This window comes from Tupaia chinensis, unplaced genomic scaffold (genome assembly GCF_000334495.1).
Source record: "Tupaia chinensis unplaced genomic scaffold, TupChi_1.0 Scaffold147185_1, whole genome shotgun sequence".
Taxonomy (NCBI): Eukaryota; Metazoa; Chordata; class Mammalia; order Scandentia; family Tupaiidae; genus Tupaia; species Tupaia belangeri.
In genome coordinates this window covers 1942184-1953315 of record NW_006207036.1, presented here as the reverse complement: position 1 = coordinate 1953315, position 11132 = coordinate 1942184, and positions in this window count along the sequence as shown.

The following is an 11132-nucleotide window of genomic DNA, read 5'->3' as shown; positions in this document are numbered from 1 at the left end:
CTTCCGATTGTCCACCCTCACTTTCCACCGATGATGATGAAAATCCTGATGTTAGTAAACATCACAAAACTTAGACAAGCGTTCCTATAATTATCTTTAAATTATTAACTCCATGGCATTTCCTTAAGCCATGAGACAGTTCCGCCTTTTTTGAAGAAGTAAGCCCTTCAGTTTACTATTAATTTGATATGTATTAATATTTATATACTCCAAACTTAATATCTATCTAAGTAAATATCATTATATATTTTAAATAGACTTACAAATACACAACATCTGGACTAGCCATGATAAACATGGGAATTGCAATCGTGATGTTTCCCAAGGAAGAGCTACAAACTAAAATTTCCAGGTAGTTTTTCTTTCTTTTCCACTTTGTCTCTCATACCAATGCAAATCTTCAGCTAACATTGAGTATCTGGGATTCAAATTCACCAAAAGAGTAAGATAATAGAGAAATGTAATAAGTTTCCTAGACAGAAGTTTTGAAGAGCATTTATTTATTGAATATTTAACACACACAAATTCAGTGTTATGATTGGGGCTACAGGTATATATGATTAAGGAAGAACTAAAAAATTAACATACTTTGTATGATTTAGGAAGGATTAAAAAAATGGTAAATCGTCTTGATGAAAAAGTATACAGATATTAAAACTGATGGCCTCAAAACCATAAAATAATGAGAGAGGGAGGCAGAAGGTAACATTGTGGATAGTAAGATTGCAGAATTATTTTTTTTAAAAGCTAGACACTAGAAAAATAATGCACTGTGATAAACAATATTTTTAAAAAAAACAAGTATTGGAATAATATATGATTTTGCTTTTCTTCCATTATATGTATCAGCTTTATGAAAGCAAGCAAGGGTTGGTCTTCTGGAGGCATGAACATAATGCTTAGATAGCATATGAGGTAAAAACCCAACTCTGTCTAAGGAAGTTAGGGAGACATCAGAACTATTGAGCTGGTATTTAAAGAGAGGTTTGTCAGGTAGAAGGAAAGGGAAGAACATTTCAGGCACAGAATAGTCAAAGTATCTGGTATCTTCCAGAGCAGGATTTCCTGTAGTTGGCTTAAGCATATCAAGACCAAAATATCTTAGGCATTATTAGGTTCAAATCATGGCAACTATCTCTAAAAATACACATCAAATAAACTAAAAGGATTTGTTTTGTATTGTTTTGTCATAGGGCATGTGCGTTTTGCTGGAGAGAGACAGAGAGAAATAAGAGGGAGGGTGGGATGGGGGGATGGCCATGTTGCAATCCCTTCTCCATTCATCTCTCAGGGTTTGGGACATGCATGCACACATTCCAGGTGTGTTTCTCAAGCTGCATATCTGGAACTTGAACCGCGCAACCAGCCGTGATAGCTATCTTAACCACCATGCCACCTGCTGGTTCTAAAAGGAATTTTATTTTAAGAGCAAAAAGAATTGAGACAATATACCAGAGGACTTCAAAAAGCTCATTGTATAATGGAATTAAAGGTTTAGTTTATTTTGAGGCAAAAAAGAATGTGAAATTCGTGCACATCTTTTCATAATATGCATTTTCCATAAAGTTTTTGAAGATATGTTGTATGAAACTGATTTCAAGTAGTTTTGCCAATATCATATGCTTCGGTAACTGTAACGACCTATCACTCACCTCCTTCGAATAGCATAGGGTTATTTGTTTTTAGTCCTATACAGCTTTCAGTGATTGCACAAAAGGGGCCCATGAGAAGAGAAGAGAAACTGGTCGAGCCATGTGACGTTCTGTTCTCCAGTCAGTTAATGCTAGCAGAGGCCCCTTACAGAAGCAGGAGTGACAGGATCAGATTTATTTCTGTAAGAAGGTCATTCTCGTGACTATGAGGATGCACTGCATGGGGAGAAAACCTGGAGGCAGGGAGTCCAGAGGGAGCGCTGTTAGAGCTGTCCTGGGAACAGGGGACCGAGAGCAGAGCTAATGACTGTGAGAAAGCACTGACATGAGGTTTCCTCAGTTACTCACTAACGCTATGGCCTTGGCTGAGCCTCTGTACTTCTCTTTCTTCACTGGCAAATTGAAAGTCTTAAACCTTCTTAAAAATATCACTGCATGAACTAATATATAGGAAAGTATTTTATAAGGTGTTAAATGCTACAAAACCACAGGTCTTGGTAGTTCTATTTTTGTTACAGTAGTCTCCCCAGATCTGCCATTTTGCCTTCCGGGGTTTCAGTTACCTATAGTCAACTGTGATCTAAACATATTAAATAGAAAATTCCATAAATAAGCACTTCGTAAGTCTTAAACATTACATCACAATGTCTATGTCATTCACTTCACTTCCTTTCATCGTACAGGCATTTCCTTATCTCACATCACAAGAACAGTGAGTATAGTATGTGAAGCATTTTGAGACAGAAAAAGCTCATATTCATATAATTGTTATTACACAGTATCATTGTAATTGTTCTGTTTTTATCATTGGCTATTGCTAATCTCAAATGGTGCTAAGTTTAAAAATTAAACTTTTTCACAGGTATGTATGCATATTCATGGTATCAGGCATCCACTGAGGGTTTTGAGACCCATCCCCTGCCGGTAAAGGGGGACAGTTCTCTTGTAATGAGTAGTAGGAATACTGGCCATCCTAACAAGGCGTGCATTCTGAAAACATTGCTAAAGGCAGACAAGGAAAACAGGTGGGAGTTACTGTTTATTATAAGAAAGATTCTAGGATACAAATATGGTATAGCAATTATCTGGAGGTGTACTGTAAGGTAAGCTTTGGTAATTCTCTAAAATCAGATAAAAAGACTATACTTTCATCTGAAAATATGAATAAAAATGATTCATTGACTTTTATTATCTATTCTTATGGAATAGGAAATCACTAAATAAAATGTTTACTTTCAAGCATGCACATTTTTATCTGAGAATACTAGAATCAATACAGCATGACTGAGTAGGAGGTTTTCTTCTGTTCTCAAGTCTTTTACTTTTACTCTAGTTAAAACTTCTTAATAATCATCAGAATGAAAGACAGAATGTCTTTTTTTTTTAACAAAAGCTTTATTTTTAGGTAGTATTTGGATCCAATTTAAAAGAAAAATGCGTAGATTGAAACTCCTTAGATATAAGATTAATTACAAATTAAACCGACAATAAATAAAGTTAAAGTATATGCACAGCTATAAAACTAAATAAAATTTCAATTTAAGCACGAAATATTTAAATATTTAAATTAATAATTATATGTGACTGATGATAACTTGGTTTGATAGGCAAACGCCTTACATCTTGTTCTCTGTTTGATCTGCTATGCATTTTTACATGCATACCACTAAGGTAGAATTTCCTGTTGACATTTATATAACGTATGGAGTAGAGCAGTTCTAACTGCTTCAGTATAATCACAATTCCCAATAGGCAACCTTTAAGTGCCAATGTAAGATATGAAAATAGATAAAACTTTGTTGTTTATTTAAAGTTCAGGCTGGCATTGTGGCTTCATTGAAGTTTACATTAAATACATTTTTGATTTTATTAATTGTTAAAAGTGAAATCAGTGCATTTCTTTTTTTATTTTTGAGAGGTTTTATTTTGCTACAGGGCACATGCGCTTACCAGAAAGATAAAGAGAGATGGAGAGACAGAAAGCGAGAAATCACCCCCCCCCCAGGGTGGGATGGCCATGCTGCAATCCCTTCTCCTCCATTCTCCTCTCGGGATCTTGGGCACGCATGCACATGCGCCCAGCATGAGTTTAAATCACCGGTTCGGGACTCGAACCACAGTCGACTACATGGGAGTCCAGTGACATAGCCATTACGCTAACTGCTGGTCCAAATTTTTAAATTTTATGTTCAGTGTCACTTCATTTTGCAAAATCATCGTAGGTCAGTATTAGAAACAACTGTGGCCATTGCCATATGAATGTGGTGCAGATGTACCCACCGAATCAAGGCTTCTGTTTCAACTGCTGTGAAGCCCACTTTCGTGCTGTTCCTATCACACTCCAGCACAGACGTGGGCACTGATATGTCTGGGTGTTCCTCTCTGCAAAACTCATGGAGAGCTGTTCTGGGCCCTCAAAATACCATTTTCAGACCTCAATCTGAGATCTTGTCATCTGAAGTAATTCTTTGTAGTTATTTATGAAAAAAGGCATTCCAAAATATAAGATTACATATGAGATTAAAATGATGGGGTCCCAGGTGCTTCACAGTGGTAGCATGACTGGACCTATATGCGAAGGTCCTGGGATCATGTCCCAGGACTCCCTGTGCACTCCTGGCACACACGCACGTGTCCGGCATCTGGACAGTCTGAAACTGAGATGGATTTTGGGCTGAGGATTGTGCTAGGAATGCTTGCTTCTCTCTCTCTCTGAAGAAATAAAGGAAGCTTTTTTAAAAAAAGATTAAAACTATGACTATGACAAGAGAAAAACAAGATGATTAAGGTCTATTTCCAGTACCAGCAGATGCATAATGGTTAGGTCACTGGACTCTCACATAGTCGATCACAGTTCAAGTCCCAGACCCAGCAACTTCAAGCTCATGCTGGGCACATGTGTGTGTGCATGACCAAAATCCCGAGAGAAGAATGAAGGAGAAGAGATTGTGGCCATCCCCCGTGGTAGATGACTTCTCACTTTCTCTCTGTATCTCTGGCAAGCACACATGCCCTAGAGCAAAAATCTCTCTCTCTAAAAAAGGATTTATTTCTTTAGAAAATGGTACACAATTGATTAACCTTGGCTTAACTAGAGTAAGAGCTAGTAGTGGACGAGCAGGCAACATGCCATAATGATAAGACAGAAAAAGCTGGCATGTTGGTTTGTCAATAAAACAATAGCCTTTGTGATCTAAATAGGAAGAAGCTGAAGTGAGGTTAATGTAGAGGCTGAAAAAGTATACACACACACACATATATATATGTATTTTTTGAGAGGTTTTTGTCATAGGGTGCGTGCGCTCGCCAGACAGTGGGAGACAGAGAGACAGAAAGCGAGAAATAACCCCCTAGGGGGGATGACCACGCCGCAATCCCTTCTCCTTTCTCCTGTCGGGATCTTGGGCACACACACACACACACACCCAGCGTAAGTTTTAAGCCACCGGGTCCGGGACGCGAACCGTAGTCAACTACATGAGAGTCCAGCGACATAGCCATTACGCTAACTGCTGGTCCCTACACATATATTTTGTTAACTGTCCTTGTTTGTACACATCCAAATGGATTGTTGAGACTACAAGAAAAGGAAAGCAAAAGGTATTTACTTTAACAAGAAAGTCAGTCAGTCTGAGAATGATCTCACAATTTATACAAAATAATGCAAGCATTATTTTGCATTAGAAACTTTTTTATTTAATTTGCTATAAAGCATGGGCACTTGCTAGAGAGAGATAAAGAGAGAGAGAGAGAGAGAGTCAGAGATCACTCCCCAGGTAACGTAGCCCTGCTGCAATCCCTTCTCCTCCACTCTTTTCTCTGGATTTTGGGCACACACAGGCACCCAGCATGTTTTTCAAGCTCCCATGTGTGGGACTTGAACCATGCAGTCATTTATTTGGGGATCCAGCCACCTTAACCACCACGCCACTGATTGCACTCCCCAAATATATACATATACACACACACACACACACACACATCCACACATATATAGAAAAGCTCCATGTTTGTACTACCACAAAGTGACAATAGCCATGCCACATTAATTGTGCTTTGTTTACTGACTCAGTCCTAATTACCTTTGAGAAATTGTTCAGATATGAGCAAGTACTCTTTTTAGGGTACCTCTGATCTAAATAATTATACTTACTGGGAAAATGGTATAGCCCAGCAAATGAAGGAGGGCCCCTTATAGTATGTTTGTTTTTTAATCACTCATTGTCAATACAAGATTATTATTTTAGAGTTGTTACTCTTCCCCCCGATTAAGTCATTTAGTCAAGGACTGAGTTATATGACATTTATTCTTCTACAAATTTGTTGCTATGTATATGACATTCAGTCATATATCTCGTAAATTTTCATATATTAGTAAATTTATTAAATTAGTAAAATTTCTTTTATTAGTAAACTTAGTAAATTTAGTAAATGAAAATTCATAAATTTCTATATATTAGTAATTTTTCTTTAAAGTATCCTGTCTTAGTATTTTTTAAAATTAATATGGAAAATCTAAATGTCTCATTGCTGAGGTGAATGTTTTTCCATCATGTCTTTTAATTTTACTTCTGAATAATGATTTTTTTTTTGGCATTAATCTCTTTTTTGAGCCATTCAAGGGACCAGCAGGTGGTGTAGTGGCTAAGGTGCTGGACTTCCACATGGCCAGTTAGCGTCTAACACCTGCACCTGGCAGCTTGAAAATCACCCGTGCATATGTGCATGTGTGCCCAAAATCCTGAGAGGAGAGTGGACGAGAAAGGTTGTGGCATGGCCATCTCCTTGTCAGGGAGTGATTTCTCACTTTCCCTCTTATGGTCTCTGTCTGTCTCTCTGTGGTGAGTACACAAGCCCTAAAGCAGAAACAAACAAAAAATTGTTCTAATTCATACACCTAAAAAATAATTATTGAAACGTTTATATTCTAAGATTTATTTTTCAAACTTTAATTCCTTCGCTCTTTAATTTATCTTAACTTTTCATTGTGCAAGGTGCAGATCCATGTCCCATTTTAACATCTCTCCCTTCTATCTTGGAACTTCTTGGCCTCCAAATCTTCTCTCTATGTGTTATTCTCACAAGGCTCACAGTTGGCTTCTGACTTATTTCAGCTGATAATGATGTCACTTGAGGCTTACATTTTAAGAGAGAATGCTGGAAAATCAGAATAATTTCAGACCCAAAGGAGGGGGTGTCAAAAAATAAATTTTAATTTTAAATTATAATTAATATCGCCATATTTTTTGGAATGGAGAATCTATTTGGAAATCCAAAAATGCTAGTAACTAGACATTAGCTAACTTGAAAATAAGCCAGTGTTTTTCTGATCTGGGTTCCTTCAGAAATGCACATTTAAAAATGTCCTACATGTTAGCATGCAGAGCCTTAAACTAATTTATACTATGTCAAACAATGTGTCTTTGTAAACATGAACACCTTACAGGAGATGAACTTAATAGAAAATGAAATGAGAAATGTGATAACCTAGTGTTTTTCTTGTTTCAGTCCATTCTTGAAATCTACACATTAGTCAATATTTGTAGAAAGTCTATTGGTTGGAGTATTGACTTATTCCTAGTTTCTGCACTCCGTGTGTGTGGGTTGAAAAAGCTGTCCTATCTCACTCACTAGATTAACTCTGGGGTCCCTTTACTTGTAACCAAAGCACTAGGCAAATGGACACAAACTATCACAAGATCTTTGAAATGTAGTATTTTTCTAAAACAGCCATTTTAACTGAAAATACAACTGGAAATCAAGTGGAAAAAAATTGCAAAAAGAAGAAAAAATTGCCTTTATTCAGTGAACGGTAAGCACCGGTTAGAAGCACCAAGTCTGTCGTGCACATGGTGACGGAACCCACGATCGTAATGTGCTTAACTTCTTCTGGTCTGTGTGGAGAATTCTGCCCTGGTGAAACTCGCCATAACTGCAGCTGTAACCAACTGAGTTCAATACCATTGTATTAAAATAAAATACTAGAGCAAGAGAAGAGTTCAACTCGATTTCATTAAAATTAAAAGCTTTGTGATTCAAGGGTACTATCAACAGAGTGAAAAGGCAACCTACCCCATGGAATAGGAGAAAATATCTGCAAATCATATAGATGGTGAGAAGTTAATATCCAGAATAAAGAACAATAAAAACAAATAATATATAACCCAATCAAAAATGGGTAAGGTACTTGAATCAACATTTATCCAAAGAAGATTACATACAAGGAAGAGGACATGATCAGGCGCTCAACAGCACTGATTATTTGGGAGACATAAATAAGAGAGACACAGTAAGATACCGCTTCATACCTATTAGGACGGTTATTACTTGAAAAGAACGAAAGAAAGACAAGAAGTGTTGCGGAGAATGTGGAGAAATTAGAACCTTTATGCATTGCTGGTGGAAATGTGAAAAGATACAGATGCTCTGGAAAGCAGCGTGGTGTTTCCTCCAACAATTAAACAAAGAATGGACGCACAAGCCTGTCATTTCACTTCTAGATACAGTCTCAACAGGATTGTTAGCGAGAATTTGAACAGATATTTGCGCACCCATGTTCATGGTAGCATTATTCAGCACAGCTAAAAACTGAAAGCAACCCAAATGCCGGTCAAAAAATGAATGGATTTAAAAAAATGTGAAATATTATCCAGCCTTAAAAAAAAATTGCTGTTACATTCTACAACATGAATGAACTTGCAGACATGATGCCAAATGAGTAAAATAGTTATAAATGAACAAATACTGGGTCTGGCAGGCGGCATGATGGTTAGGGCACTGGACTCACACATGTCCAATCACAGTTCAAATCCTGGACCTGGCAGCTTGCTTACTCACTTTCTCTTTCTATCTCTCTCTGATAATATTCTTTAAAATAATAATAAATTAAATCAATAATTCTTTTAAAATAAAGACACTGTATAATTCTACTGTATTGTAACTAGAATCGTCAAATTTATACAAACAGAAAGTAGCAAGATGGTTGCCAGGGGTCACAGAGAGAGCAAAACCCGTTTTTTGGTAATGGGCAGTGTTTCAGTTTTGTAAGATTAAAAAAAAAATAGACAGAGAAAGATAGATAGATAGATAGATAGATAGATAGATAGATAGATAGATAGATAGATGGTGGTCATGGTTGTACAAATTGAGAAAGTATGGAATGCCAACTGAACCATACCTTTAAAAATTATTAAAACATGGCCAGCTCTGTGACACAGTGGTCACGCACGACTCAAGAGAGGCTGCACTTACATGGTGACTACTGTTTGAAGCTCTGACCTGGTCAGCCTGAAGCACAGTGGGCACGGGCATGAGTATCCCAGATCCGATAGGCTGGAGGGATGGAGGAAGGGGCCTGTGGTATGACCAGACCCTGTAGAGGGTGCTCCTCTCTCTCTCTCTGTCAGCCTTAACGTATGTGCACACATGTTCAAGCATGAATAAAGAAAATAATGGTTAAAGTAGTAAACTTCATATTGCACATCTTCACCACAATTGAAAAGACTGAAGAGTAAAATAAAATACTAGGAATAAAGAGCCAAATGTGTTTTTCATGTGAATTGGTTCTTGATCTCGATGGCTCACTTAGAAAAAGCGTTAGTATATTCTTACGTGAAAGAATGAGATAGTGATATTTGCGCAAATTCTGATTCTTCCCAAGGACACCTGCATTTCACAACGACTCAGGAATTACACAGATCATCTATTTAAGAAGGTATCTGTGAGTAGTATTGAGTTTGATAACTTGAAAAATGGCCTATCAGAAAAGACTCTCTCTTGACTAGTATTCTCAGAGTTTTAGCCTTTAAAATGTTTACTCTGGCATAGTCTGGACCACACCGAACTGCAGAACCAGAAGACACATGGCTGAGCTCAGGCCCAGAGTCCTGGCCAGGGCAACCTGAAACGTGTATGGTAGGTATGAGTGCCCACACACAGCTGGGGAACTGGAGGAGCCTATCCCAGATGCTTCTCTCTCTCTCTCTCCCCCATAGGCACACACGCAAATGCTCTCCAGCATGGATAAAAGTTAAAATTACTTTTTAAAAATGTTTATTTCTACCTCAAAAAACATGGTCACACAGTGTGAGGATTTCACAAGGTTATAAGTGTCTTTTTTTTTTTTGAGAGGTTTTTGCTACAGGGCGCATGGACTCGCCAGAAAGACAGAGAGAGACAGAAAGTAAAAAAATCACCCCCCCACCCCGGAGGGGCGGCCACTCCACAGTCCCTTCTCCTCCATTCTCCTCTTGGGATCCTAGGCACGCATGCACACACCCAGCATGAGTTTAAGCCACCAGGTCTAGGACTTGAACCGCGGTCAACTACATGGGAGTCCAGCGACATAGCCATTACACCCAAGAGAGAAAGCTGCTGGTCCCAAGAGAGAAAGCAAACTGCTAGGTTCTGTGACTGGAACCACAGTTGGCTGTGTGGGAGTCCAGTGTCCTTAATCACCATGCCACTTGCTGGCTCTTGTAAATGTCTTTATTACATGTTCCCAAAAGCCTTGTTTCTGGTGCAATATGATGACTCCTTCCTAACCATTCATGATAAATTCATTTTTGTTATTAAAATACAATTTTCTTTGTTACAAAGATTGAAATCAAAATTACCCTCCCAAATTTAGAACATCTTAGAAGAAAAATTAGAATCTGGTTATTTTGTGCATGTTTTTGCTAATGGTAATCATAGCTACCAATCACTGACTTTTTCTTGTGCAAGAAAATGCAAATCTGCATTACTTAATATTTGTATTTCTATTTACGATAGTTTAACAAGTCGTATTGTGAGTGTTTAATGTTACAGAACTTATTCTGTGAAAATACGCACATGTTCACACCTTCCGAAATAAATTCTCTATGTATTTTAAACCTATCCCTATTTCCAGGCAGCCAAATAAAAGAGATCAAATTAGCATCTCACTCTAGAGAATTCTTCATGATGCCGATGTTTCTAGAAATAGAAAATTTTTGACACTTTGTACACCACAAAGGAATAAAAATGATTTTGACTTCTTGACTTGAGGATGCACTGCACATGTGTCACAACACCTGTCTGAAAGTAAATGCTCCCTTATGAGAAAGGCCCAAAAGACCTAGGAATCTGCACTAGATGTTCAAGGTAAGAAGTCAAGGAAGAGGGGCTAGAAGGTGGCAAAGTGCTAAAATGTAACATTCTGCAAACCTCACCCACATGGAAGGCTCTTGCTTCATGTCTAGAGACCTCCTGTGCACACTGAGCACATGCATGTGAGTGATCTGGGCTGAATAGAGCTGGGGTGGATCATAGCATCAAGACTTTGTTGAGGACTCTCTCTCATTCGCATGAAAGAAGAAAGAAAAAGAAAAAGAAAGAAAGAAGAAAGAAAGAAAGAAAGAAAGAGAAAGAAAGAAAGAAAGAAAGAAAGAAAGAAAGAAAGAAAGAAAGAAAGAAAGAAAGAAAGAAAGAAAGAAAGAAAGAAAGAAAGAAAGAAAGAAA